General features: G+C 33.8%; 1 protein-coding gene across 1 annotated transcript in view; it reads right to left on the bottom strand.

Annotated features, from left to right (window-relative positions):
• Positions 1-12028, bottom strand: part of TRPC4 (transient receptor potential cation channel subfamily C member 4) — a 212872-nt gene extending 200844 nt beyond the window's left edge. The window contains exon 1 of the mRNA XM_033103825.1: positions 11668-12028. The gene's annotated coding sequence lies outside the window, so the exon portion shown is untranslated. The remainder of the gene's footprint in view (positions 1-11667) is intronic.
• Positions 12029-12323: the final 295 nt, after the last annotated feature.

The following is a 12323-nucleotide window of genomic DNA, read 5'->3' as shown; positions in this document are numbered from 1 at the left end:
TGTTTGTTTTATTTCCAATTTCAAAGACTTCCTAATTTTACAAAAATAATGCTATTTTTGTGCTTATAAAAACATGTCAGGTTAAAGATTCCAAAACTCATTGGCAGATGCTACATTTGCCTCTCTATGGGTATAACTATACATCTACACTCTACTATCATAGTATACTTTCTTTTTTTAAACATTTTGACCAAATTTTTTAGTGTTAAAGTTGAAATATAAAAGAAGAATTTAAGTTTCTGACTGCAATGCTATGGCATGTAGGGAACTAACATTACTTCTGGTAACACTTAGAAGAGATGGGTAAATATAAACAAACAATCCAAATAGAAAAAAAAGAAAACTTGTCTAAAGAAGAGTTGCAGAGCTAACTATGCCTTGGGGGAGCAAGATCTCAGATAGGGGGAAACTAGTGAGAAGAATCGATCTTCTACAAACCCTCAAGGCATTTGCCAGGGAAACCAGAATGAAGGTTCCCATGTCCAGTAAGAAGCGAGACAGATGAAAGTGAGTGCCACATTTAGCACCAGATCTCTTGAGGTATTTGTTAAGGTCTTAAATTTTGCAGGAAAATAAGTTAGACATTTATCAGAAAGCTGCAGAAAATTAAAGCACAATATTCATCAATCTCACAAAAATTCATTATCCAGGAACCTGCAAGGAGAGTAGTTTTATTAAACAGCCAAGGTTCTCAGACCCTGGGGACCTATAACATAGTAATGGGGTCAACCAGGGATTCATGGAGACTTGCAAAGTCTGAAAATTATCTTCTCGTCAGCTAAGATATCCACTCCATCCTATCTGCCTGCCAGTGGATAAAGTGCATCCTCTCTGGGAGAGGATGGCAAAGCTTCTACAGTTTTTGATACACATTTTTCACCTTTACATAAAAAGTATGAGGCATTCCAAGAAAAAATTAAGAAAAACAGACTAACACATAACCCTGTTATTAGAGGCATCTGCCTTAGGCTTTAAAGTAAATATTCAAGGATCTTCAGAAATTAGAGAGGAAAATGGAAAATTTTAGGAGAGATCTAAAAGCTATGGAAAATAAAATTTAAATACTTGAAGTGAAAAATGCAATAACTGAAATTAATAACTTAATAAATAAATTTAACAGCAATTATAAGACATGGTAAAAAAAAAAAAGAGGATTCATGAATGGGAAGATAAGGCTATAAAAAGTATCCAGATTATAGCACAGAGAGCAAAAATGATTGGAAAACACATTAAAAGAAGAATTCAAAGAATAACAGAAATATGGCACAGAATAAAAAGGTAAAAATTGTAGACCTTTAAGGGTGAAACAAACAAAAAAAAAGTCCAAAACTATTATCTGAAGATAATGACTAAGAATGTTCTAAAACTGACGAAAGATATCAAGTCATATTTAAGAAATGCTCCAAATTTCAAGCAGTGGAAATCCAAAGAGATCACATAGGTCCATTATTGTAAAACTACTGAAAACAAAAGACTAAAAGAAAATATAAAAGCAACCAAAAATAAAAAACACATTGGCCTCAAAGAAGCAACAGTCAGACTGACGGCTGACTTCTCAATAAAAATGATGGAAGTTAACTGTCAATTGAGTGACATATTTACTGAAGGAAAATAATATCCAACTAAAATATCCAACTACGAAAACAGCTTTAAAAGTGAGGTGAAAATGAAAACATTTTCAATCAAACGAAATCTTAGAAAATTCATTGCCACTGACTAAATAGAGTAGAGAACTCTTGTTTCTCCTCAGAGGCATGGTTGTGCTACAAGGAATAGAGGGCATCTAAAAGCAGTAGATGTGGTATCTACAATTAGAAATAAAAAAGAAAACTAAAATAGAAAATAAAACAGATACATAATTGTTCTTGAAAAAAATTAAAAAACCTTTCCACATCAGCCCATGTCCCCCCCATGCATGTGTCAGCAGATATAAAATTTATTATTTTAAAGATGAATATACTATCCCTCAAATTTAATTCAACTTATTCTAGGGTAAGAAATAAAGACAAAAATAGCTCATCAAATGTTAGGTAAATATTGGTTGGTCTTACATTTATATTTCAAATAATAGGCGAACACTTTCAAAGTGCTGCTAAGAATTTTAGGAAAGTAAATTGAAAATATTTATTGCATGAATTAAAATGTTAAACTTCAAAAATAGTTTTGATTAGTTATGATTAATAAATCAATAATATATCTTAAGTACTTTGCTGTTTCAGACAAGATGTGAAAATATTCATATATGTAATGAGTATTTTTAGTGTTTATCCTTATGATTACAGTAAGCATTCATTTTAGTGTAAAACACAAAATGGCCAGAAATCCCAGCACAAACTCTGTAATCATTTTTTTCCTCGTAATGGGACAGACTGAACAAGTGAACATTTTTCTTAAACACAATAGATTAAATTCACTGTGCCCTTTCTTGTACACCAAGGGAGAATGTAACAATGTGAAATCTCCTTCCTTAAAATCCTTTCCTTAAGCTCTTCTTGGCTTATTTTTTCTTAAATATATTAGAAAAGAGAAGAACCTAGTAAAGACATTTCATCAGAAGTCATAATTCAATAGAGGTTACAAAGAAATTTCAAAATGAACACAGGATCTTACTGCCATTTCATAAACGTTCAGAAAAATAAATGTTCTTCACCCCCGCCATCTACATGTGGAAGTGCCCTGGTCTGGTTGAGGAAGCAGGAAGTGTGCATTTATACATGGCAACTCCTCTGTCATAACTCCAGTCCATGAGGGAGCAGCCTTACACCCAGGACCAGTTACACAATTGAAGGTGTCCATCTGTAAGTAGAGGACTGATGCAGTGCGAGCAGTAGATGTTACAGAATGTTGCACTGGAAATGAACTAAAGAATACACGAAACTCTTTGAGCAGTCACTATCTTTAATATACTTGTATATCCATTTCATTTTGATTAAAATAATCAAAATAAATCCTGACAGACCCTGAAACACTTGTAAAAGCTAATGAATACCAATGCATATTATGAATTAGAGATTCTCTTTAATCACATTTATTTTGATACAAAATCCCTGTGTATTTTTATATAGATCTTATTTTGAATCTTAAGACCAATAGTATTATAATAATGTAGCTCATCTTTCAAATAACATTCTTTAAATAAACTGAAATGAATCAAGTTTATGTTTCAAATAGATCTAGGTTATTCAATAATGGATCATTTCAGATATTCAATTTGTTTACATCTTCTCAATTAGATTGTCTCCTTCTGTATTTTGACTTTGTAAATATGTTTTTTGGAAAAACAAAAACAAAATACAGAAGCTAAAATATTATGTTATATAAAAAGATCTTTTCATTTTGTGTTGCCAAAAATTATTACCATTAACTATTATTCTAAAGTGGAGGGAGATTTTCAATACTTGACTGTATTCAGTATTTCAATAACAGCCTTGTAATAACTAGTAAAAACGTATTTAAGTACCGGAGGTGCCCAAAAATGTACGTAATTTAAGAGCTGTTATCTATGTATTACTTTCTGAAATTGAATTGAATTACGGAGCAATGTATAGTATGACGTTCACTCAAAAGATGGTGTTAATAAAATAAATGCTAGCGTCATTCATTGTACTATAATTTTAATACAGTTTTTTTTTTCTTTCTTATAATGTGTATACACTTTTTTTGGCACCCTCTGTATATTAGAAAGTTAGGCTTTAAGTTTTGGTTTTAATGGTTCACTGCTAAGTACAACAGAATATAAAACAGTTTTCATTCTTCAAGTTAAAGTTGTTGATATTTTATATGTTGCAAAAATTCTTTATTGTAACTACTATTATAATGAAACATTTTTTCATTAAAGCTTCTTTTATTCATGAAAGGGCAAAATTATTTGCTGGTTCACTTTGTTCCAAGAATGTGCTAGAATGCTAAATAAAAATATGCAGTTCAGCTCTCTAAGCTTGCACATTACAAATCAAAATGTTAAGCTGTGAGGTTAAAATGAACCAGATAAGGAAATAAGTCTTTCCCCCTGCCAGCACTTTCTTCTTATACAGCACATGCAGAGGGACATATATTTTTTTTTTTCAGATACAAAGCTATTCAATATCCTACAGAGAAACAATAACCCTAAAATTTGAGTGTTCTTTAGAAATATTTCTTTCTCTTTAATCGTAGAGGTTCTCAGAGGCTTAGAAGTGGGTACTCTGATTATTTCACACGATGACTCTCATAAAGCATAATTCTGGCAAAGAGTGGGCAGTCCTAGGAATGTAGGTCCCAAAAAATGATTTTAAAATGATTAACAGAGGTAGTCCAATCCCTTTTTTTTTTTGGTCCCAATATTTAAGACCATGAGAAAGATGGCCTTTTTTCACGTCTTCAGTACATTCTCAGCTGTAGACAGAAGAGGTCACTAAAAAACATGAACAGTGGACACTGAGAACTGTTAAATGATTCTAGAATGGATTCATCCTTCCAAGAATATCTTGAGTCAAGGTCTTTATGTCCCAAGGCAAAGATGTAGGGGTGAGGATCCAAGTCACTACATCCATAGCTCTACAGCTGCCTTCTTCACTTAAGTTTGCTTCATTGGTTCCAAGGAGGATTGGGCAGAGGGCAAAATGTGAGTGTATCACCATAAACCGATCAAGACTTTGGAAAACAACTTATCTCCTAAAATACATTGCCTTTGAATGGTAACTTAGTAATATCTGTATAAAAGGAAAGTACCATGTTTAATAGTATCAATAATGCTATTTAAATTTAGCATAAATTTATAGTTGGAAAACCTAAGTAATTTGAAGCAAGGAGGATGGATTAGGATTTCTTCCAACATGACCCAATTTTGTTTTTAATTCCAAGTATAGGCTATATTTATTTTAATATGGTTATATTATTTCCTTAATTAGTTCTCCATTTCCATGAAAAAAGATCAGGAGACAATTAGACAACAAGATGTGTATAAGTTAATATAGGATACTGGAACATGATAATAAGAGGTTTATAAGACTCCTTTGTTTGAAATCCTAAAGAAAAAGGAAAATATGTGTCTCTCTGTAGTCTTAGCATCTGGAAGAGTGCTAAGTATTAAATAAGCCTTTCATAAAGAATCTTGTGTGTGCATGTGTGTGTGTGATATGTATATATATATATATAAGTATATATAAAAATAATAATATAATATAAAAATGATTTAGTAAGATTTGAGAGACTTGCTTGAAAACAGACTTTTGAATTAGATGTCCTTCAAAATCATTTATTACATATCTAATCATTCTACAGTTAAAGTTATTGACAGATAAATTCAATTGTCTTTTATGGGGTAATTCTACTTTCTTTGCTAACAATTTTTATCTCCCTATCTCTGATCATTGATCTGTAGGTATTACTTTAAAAGCTTATCAGGCAAGAGCAGTCTCCCACTCTTTATTATTCTTTATTACTTACATAGCAATCTATGTATATATGTATATGACTCTAGATGAAATTAAAAGAGGCCCAATTGTGCTTGTCAAACTACAACTATCACAGAAGAGTATCTAGTTAAAATGTAGCCTTCAATGTGATCTTCAGGGTGTGCAATTTCACTCCATCTAGCATGAAAAAGATCTTCACATAAAATGGCACCCATGCTGTCACAAACAGTGGGGGAGATTTGATATTAAAGCGTGATGTACTCCCCATTCTTCACTCAATGTACACTATGCACCATGCCTGTCCTCTCATTGTGTTTTTGGGGATTTCTATTGGTGTATGCCCAGTTAATTGAAAGAACAGCATGTTAAAATACAGGGGTTGATATAACAGCTAACACCAGACCAATCATCCTTACATTCATTTATTCCATTCATCCATTCAAAAAGCATATATTGAACACTAATTATATAAATTCTGTGAAAATAAAAATTACAGTGCAATATGTTATGAACTATGATCCTGGTATACACAGGTTGTGTTGTTTTTCTACTATCATTTAGAGGTAAAATACATTAAAAATGTAACAGAGTACCTCAACTCTTTTCATAAACCCTAATTGGTAACAATTCTAATCTCAATGAAGTAAAATGAAAAGACTTACGAAAAAAGGCTCATGTCACTCATAACTGGACATCATGTACTGTCAAGTCTTTGACCTGGATTCTCAACTTATTTTGACAAATATAATCACTCCAAAGAAGTCTCTGGCTTTCTGTGGTTCAGTGTAGGGATTCCTGAGAAACACTTGTATCTGTCCTCTTTCAATTCTAACCACACTTCTCAGTGTAATGGAACAAAAACTCTCCCTTAAGAATTCCAGCACAGTACTACTTAAACTAAGACACATTAATAATTGGTTATATAAATCCTGTGAAAATGAGCATTATGGAGTAACTAGTTGACTGGAAGTTATGTCCATTGAATAAATGTGAGTTAATTATTTTTTTAACATAGGTAATAACGTGGTACTCAATATAGCACATAAATGCAATGTTATTATAATTGTCTTCATTACATAAATAAAGTGCTCAAAATTCAGCCAACTGTGGTTATTATAAAATTAATTATGCTCAATTACAACAGCATGATATTTATGACCATCTAATTCAGTTAAAAACTCACACATTTTTTGAGCATCCTTTGGGTTTCTTAAAGGAGTTTACTGTCTAGTTCAGGAGATAGACCTCTATCCTCTACCCACCTGAAGACAAGAAGGAAACTTTCAAAGAGACGGTACTATTGAGCTAGTCTTAAATGCTTGGAGAACATTTTGACAGGAAGCAATACAGAGGGCCCTTTACCAGAAAATCCAAAGATGAACAGCTTACTTGTGTCATTAATCTATTTATTCAATTATTCATTTACTAATATTCAACAAATATCTACTGAATGGATACCACTTCAGGGTTAATTTTTGTAATGGTATTACATGTATTCAAAGAAACTACTCAACTTCAGTATCAATAGGTCTTTGGACATAAGCACATCAGTTTTAACTGCAGGTATATGTTTAAAAAACCATGGCTAATTTCTTAAAATGTGCTATCAGCTGATAGATGTCTTCTGGGATGTATTAATGAGAGCTACATCCTCATTAAATACCAAGGGACATTAAAAATAAACAGGCAATTAATATTTCAGATAAAATTAAGACAAAAAACTTGTGTAGAAATTTTATCTGACTTTGATAAGATGCAATATAAACCTAACAGGTCTTAACATGACTGCTATATATATAAACAAAGATATTTTATTAATAGCCTAAAGAAAAATATATAACCTTGAATTTTATCCATGAAAATACACCTTTTTTATTCCTTTCCACATATAGTATGTTTATATTCAAGAGTAAGAAAGAAAATAATTTTGAGAACAATCTGCTTGAAGTGAATAGCTTATCCGCCATGTTGTTTCAAACTGATAGAGCTTTAGTTAACAGAATATTGTATTCTAGCCTCATAATGGTTTTATGTCCCAATGTTACAATATTTAAAAAAATTAAAGAAATAAATAGTTTTAAGAATCCAATGAATTTATGAATCTTGTTAAAGTTTACTAATTTTATCTTAGAAACTATAAGAATTAAGTAAAAAGAGTATTGGCTTTAGAACCAAGTAGACATGGGTTCAATTCCTGACTACTAAAAAACAGCTATGTGATTTTTTTAGGAATATAATCTTTTTATATTATTTAAAAGATGGTGATAATACTTCAGTATTAAGGTAGCTGTGAGGATAACACGAAAAATGTTTTGTTTTGTTTTTTAAAGTTTCTAGCATTGTTCCTGGAGTACATTAAGTGCCCATAAACATTGGCCCTCTCCTTTTTCCCTCCTTTCCTTTTTTCCATAATAGCTCCTGCTTTTTTGTCTTAAGTAAATTTTAACTCTTGATCATATTTGTTCAACTAAATTACTTATGATGACTTTTTCAACATATTTTAAAAACATAATAGCAAACTACAAGCAGAATATGATGAATGCATATCTGACTCAATTCATTGCACTTGCCTTTTCTCAAAAAGAATGCAGTGTACTAGATAAAGCTATCAAGGCATATTTTTAACTTAATGTTTTAATGAACATTTCTAATTTTATGTGTAAAATTGTCCATGTGTCATCTGTTGCCTCTCAAGAAGCCATTATTCTATGATACTGCTGTATTTTCAAAGTGAACATGTTTTTAAAGGACACTACACATACACTAACATTAATAGAATATCATCTACAGTTTAATTATAAGAGCAGATCAAGTACCAAAACTATTATCTCTCTTTCATATCCTATTTAAGTAAAACTGAAGTTTCAGAAGGATCATTGAGATTTTTTTTTTAATTTAAATAAATCACTTTATTTACCAAATGGTTCAAGGAAAAATGTAGGGTTTCTTTTTGTTGTTGTTGTTTTGTTTTGTTTTTTCTTTTTACAATGTAGTTTTACATTGATATATTTTCAATGCATGTGTCTTCAATTTTCAGTTTCACAGATGAATGGCCTCTTTTCCTAAATTTATTTTCATCATAGATTTATTTTGGATTACTAATGTTCTCCGAGATCAGGACTATATTTGTGCTGATTAAAAAGATATAACTATGATATTATATCTCTGATGAAAATATTCTCAAATCTCTTAAAATAGTCAAGTTGCAACGCATTTGGGAGGATTAGAAATAGAAAATATAAGGACAGGGAAGGGTTCTAAAGCAATTTTTTCATACAACTAGATAGAAGTAAATGTCTAATTGAAGTTGGGTTGACTTAACGAGTTTTAATGTTTACTTGGTGTGGGGAGGTGATTGGGCATAAATTAGGTGAAAAGACAAAGTTTTTATTTTGATCTCTGTCCTCAACCTCACTTTTAATGAGAATCAAAATGCTTATGGTGGGTTTTCCATAGATATTAAAGAGGTCAATAATACTGATTTCAATTTAGTTCAGACAATACAATGTAGAAAGTCAAGATGCACATTAGAATTTTTTTTAAATTAAAGTTTATTGGGAATTTGATCTTGTATAATGTTTGGCAATGATGATTTTGGAAAAAAGAAAAATTTAAGCATTTGTTATATTTACCTTCACCTAGCTTGTTTAAAAAAATGAAACAATCACATTTTCATAAGAAAATATTCAGTCCAGTCTTACTGTCCTAGCTACTGTTTAGCATTTCTTGTGTATCTGTCTTGATTTACAAAATTCTTCATCTCTTTAGCATTATTAAATATTGACCAAATTTGTACATATATTTATTTTTGTTCCAATACATGCATCAATTAGAAAAGATAGATTATTTCAGTTTTCATCTGCTAAATATAATGTTGATAATCTGAATTACCATCAATTATCCTGGCAATTAAACATGTAAGTATGAAAATATGACATTTTCAACAATGTTCTTGTGAAAGTGTCTTTTAATTCAGTACGTTAATCAGTACATCCTACGGGCTATCATTATATTTTGATAGGAATTTAATCATGTTTATAATAGGGTTTAAGTTTAAAAGTTTAAAACATGTGTACTGAACAAGATATTAAAATTTCTCCTAATCAGAAAGAATGAAAGAAATGTTTCTGGTATTTCCTATTTATGTAAAGTTTGAATTAATTAAGGTTATTTTAAATGAAAAGTTATTGGGTCTCTTACTATTTTAATAACAAAATTGGGCCAAAAATTCATACAGAACTTTAATTTTCTCCTAGCTTTCTCTGTGCATTTATATCTTGACCTGAAAAAAACTTCAACAGAGAAATAAATAACATCAAAATTACAAAATTTTAAAGGTTATAAGTAATGGAAATTACTTATAACCACCTCTTATAAATTTTTGAGACCAACCATTAAGCAAGTATATTGAAACTTGTCTTATTTTTCAATATCAGAGATTTTTAGAAACATTGTTAATATTTGACAGGTTTTACTAGAGAGACAAGTTTCTTGTATCTGTGGAACTTAGAACCCATATGCTTTGATGAATGCCCAAGTTCAAGTTCTTAAGAGGAGGAACTTTTCTTTCTAAATTTGCAATTACAAATCTTCTAAAACCTTATTTTAACTGTCTATCTATCTAACTATATATTCATTCACTCAGTGAATATTCAGCACCTCTTATGCATCAGTCTCTGACCTGTTCGTGTTTCTGTGTGCATCACTTTCTTGGTATAAATCTGTCAGTTCTTCACTCCACAATGAACCGCAAGCTTAGCAGAGTAGCTGAGTTCTGTTCAGAGCTCTACTGAAAGGCTCTCCAGCTCTATGGTCTCTTATTCATAAACAATGTAACAACTTTCTTCTTCTCCTGCTGTACTAAGCTTTATTAATCCAAGACATTTGCATAAAATACCTTGATAAAACCCATATAACGTCTACTGATTTGCTGATTTGCAAAACTGCATTAATTCATATAGATTTTTTTAAGTGTTTAACAATGTCTTACTAAATTTTGATTCTAATATCTGAAGTACTAATTATTCCTATATCTTATTGAATTTTGCCTTAAATGCATAAGGTGGTCTACTGTCCAAGTGAATAAAAGTAGGTATTACGAATATCACAAATGTAAGATTAAATAGCAAACCATAACACAATGATAACAACTGCAATGTTTTAACACATCCATCCACTCTTACTCTCATTGTCTAATTCAGAGTTTTACTTTAAAAAAAAACCTCTTGTTAACATTTTTTCTTAAAGAATTAATAACACGCTTTGTGTTGTGATTACTGTGATAGGAAAACTAAAATGATAGGAGACCTAAAAGATTTTTTTGTTTTACAAATCTGTTCTAAATTTCTTTTTAATAAGACAAGTAAATATTGCCTCTGCCTCCTCCCACTCCTTTGGCTTGGTGCTTATTCAGTAAGCAACCTGCTGCAATTTATAGGTGTGGAATTTAACTGGGAAAGCCCCCAAAGAAACCATGTGGACAGGAAACAACATAGTGGATATAGAAGAGAGAAGTGCTGCTCCCTTTTCTCAGTCTCTCTAAAACCTCCATCCTCTTCCAATATTCTCTACTAGTAACTAGTAACAAAAGGCAGCTGAGTTCACAGCTGAACTAAGTTGTGCTGTGAATCCCAGTGATTTACTCAAATAGTAAACAGGGTCACTGGAATTTCAGTTGCCACGCAAATCAGGAATCCCTAGCCTGGGTCCAGCAACAGGGATAAAAGTGTTTCTGTTTCTTGATAGAGAATGAAAATGACGCAGAAGGTAGTTAATCGACAGGGTATCAGTCACTATCCTTTCTTCATTCCCCCAGTTTAGGTACCCGAGAGTCTAGGGCTCACTTGTACAGGCCCGGGGGCCACCAAGATCTCCATTTTCTCCCAATGCATAAAAGGCTAAAAACAGCCTTCCTCTCCAGCACCGTAGCGTGGCTGCAGCCGCTTTGTTTACCATATAAGTCACACAAGGGGTTCACTCCTCGCCCTCTCCCCTGCTTTAAAGCCTGGTGCTTGAGAGGCTGAGAAGCATCCCCAAACTCCTGCTCAGCACCGGTCAACCACAGAAAGCTTCACAAACCCGGTCTGAAGCCTTAAAGAGAAACCACGCAGCGGGAGCCTTTTGAACTCGTAAACCCCCAGGGATGTCCGTCGGCCTCCTAAGAGGGAGCCGGCTTCCCAGGAAGCTTGAGAAACTTAACCGAGATCCGAGAAAGGAGACGAGGTGCAGCCCTGGTCAAATGGAGCTCTGTCTGAGGCGAAACCCTCTTTACCTGTAAAGTTGCAAGCTTCTGGCTGAAGAGGGATCGATCCAAGGAGTGGCAGAGCCGGTGCTATGCCTGGTGAGAGCACGCCCGGCAAATTCCAATGGGATTTCCTTAGTCGCCACCGAGTTTCGAAGCATTCCAAGGATAACGCACGAAGCTGGAGCCCACGCAGCTGGCACCGAACTGGGCGGAGAGAGGATGCTCTGAGAGCGAAGCCATGGGAGGCGGGGGAGGAGCAGCCCTGGAAGGGGAGGTGAGCGCCGGGGAGGAGAGCTCGCCCACCCCCGCCCCCAGGGATCCCTGCAGATAAAGTTAGCGATCCCACGGATGACAGCGGATGAGCCCAGAGGAAGCAATCCCGCCCTCGGTCCCCGGCGACTATCTGATTCTGGGTCCGCACAGACCCGGCTTGGAAGGGACAGTCCCTGAAGCTGCGCGTCCCACGCACGGCTCTGCGTGGCGGTGGAGGGGACCCGCGCACTGGCAGATGCTGAAGCTGGGTTCTAGGCTCGGCTGCCCGGGAATAGCCCTCGGCCTCCCACCACCAACTGCGCGAGGTCATCCAGTTGGGCAGGCGAGCTCACCATAATCCAGGCAAGTTGGTGGCCAGAACCCACCCTGTTGTCCTGGATGCAAGCGAGACACACCTCCAGGCTTGGGCG

The sequence above is a fragment of the Rhinolophus ferrumequinum genome, chromosome 4, assembly GCF_004115265.2.
Source record: "Rhinolophus ferrumequinum isolate MPI-CBG mRhiFer1 chromosome 4, mRhiFer1_v1.p, whole genome shotgun sequence".
NCBI lineage: Eukaryota > Metazoa > Chordata > Mammalia > Chiroptera > Rhinolophidae > Rhinolophus > Rhinolophus ferrumequinum.
Note: the sequence above shows the minus strand (reverse complement) of the source record. Positions and strands in the feature narration are given on the sequence as shown.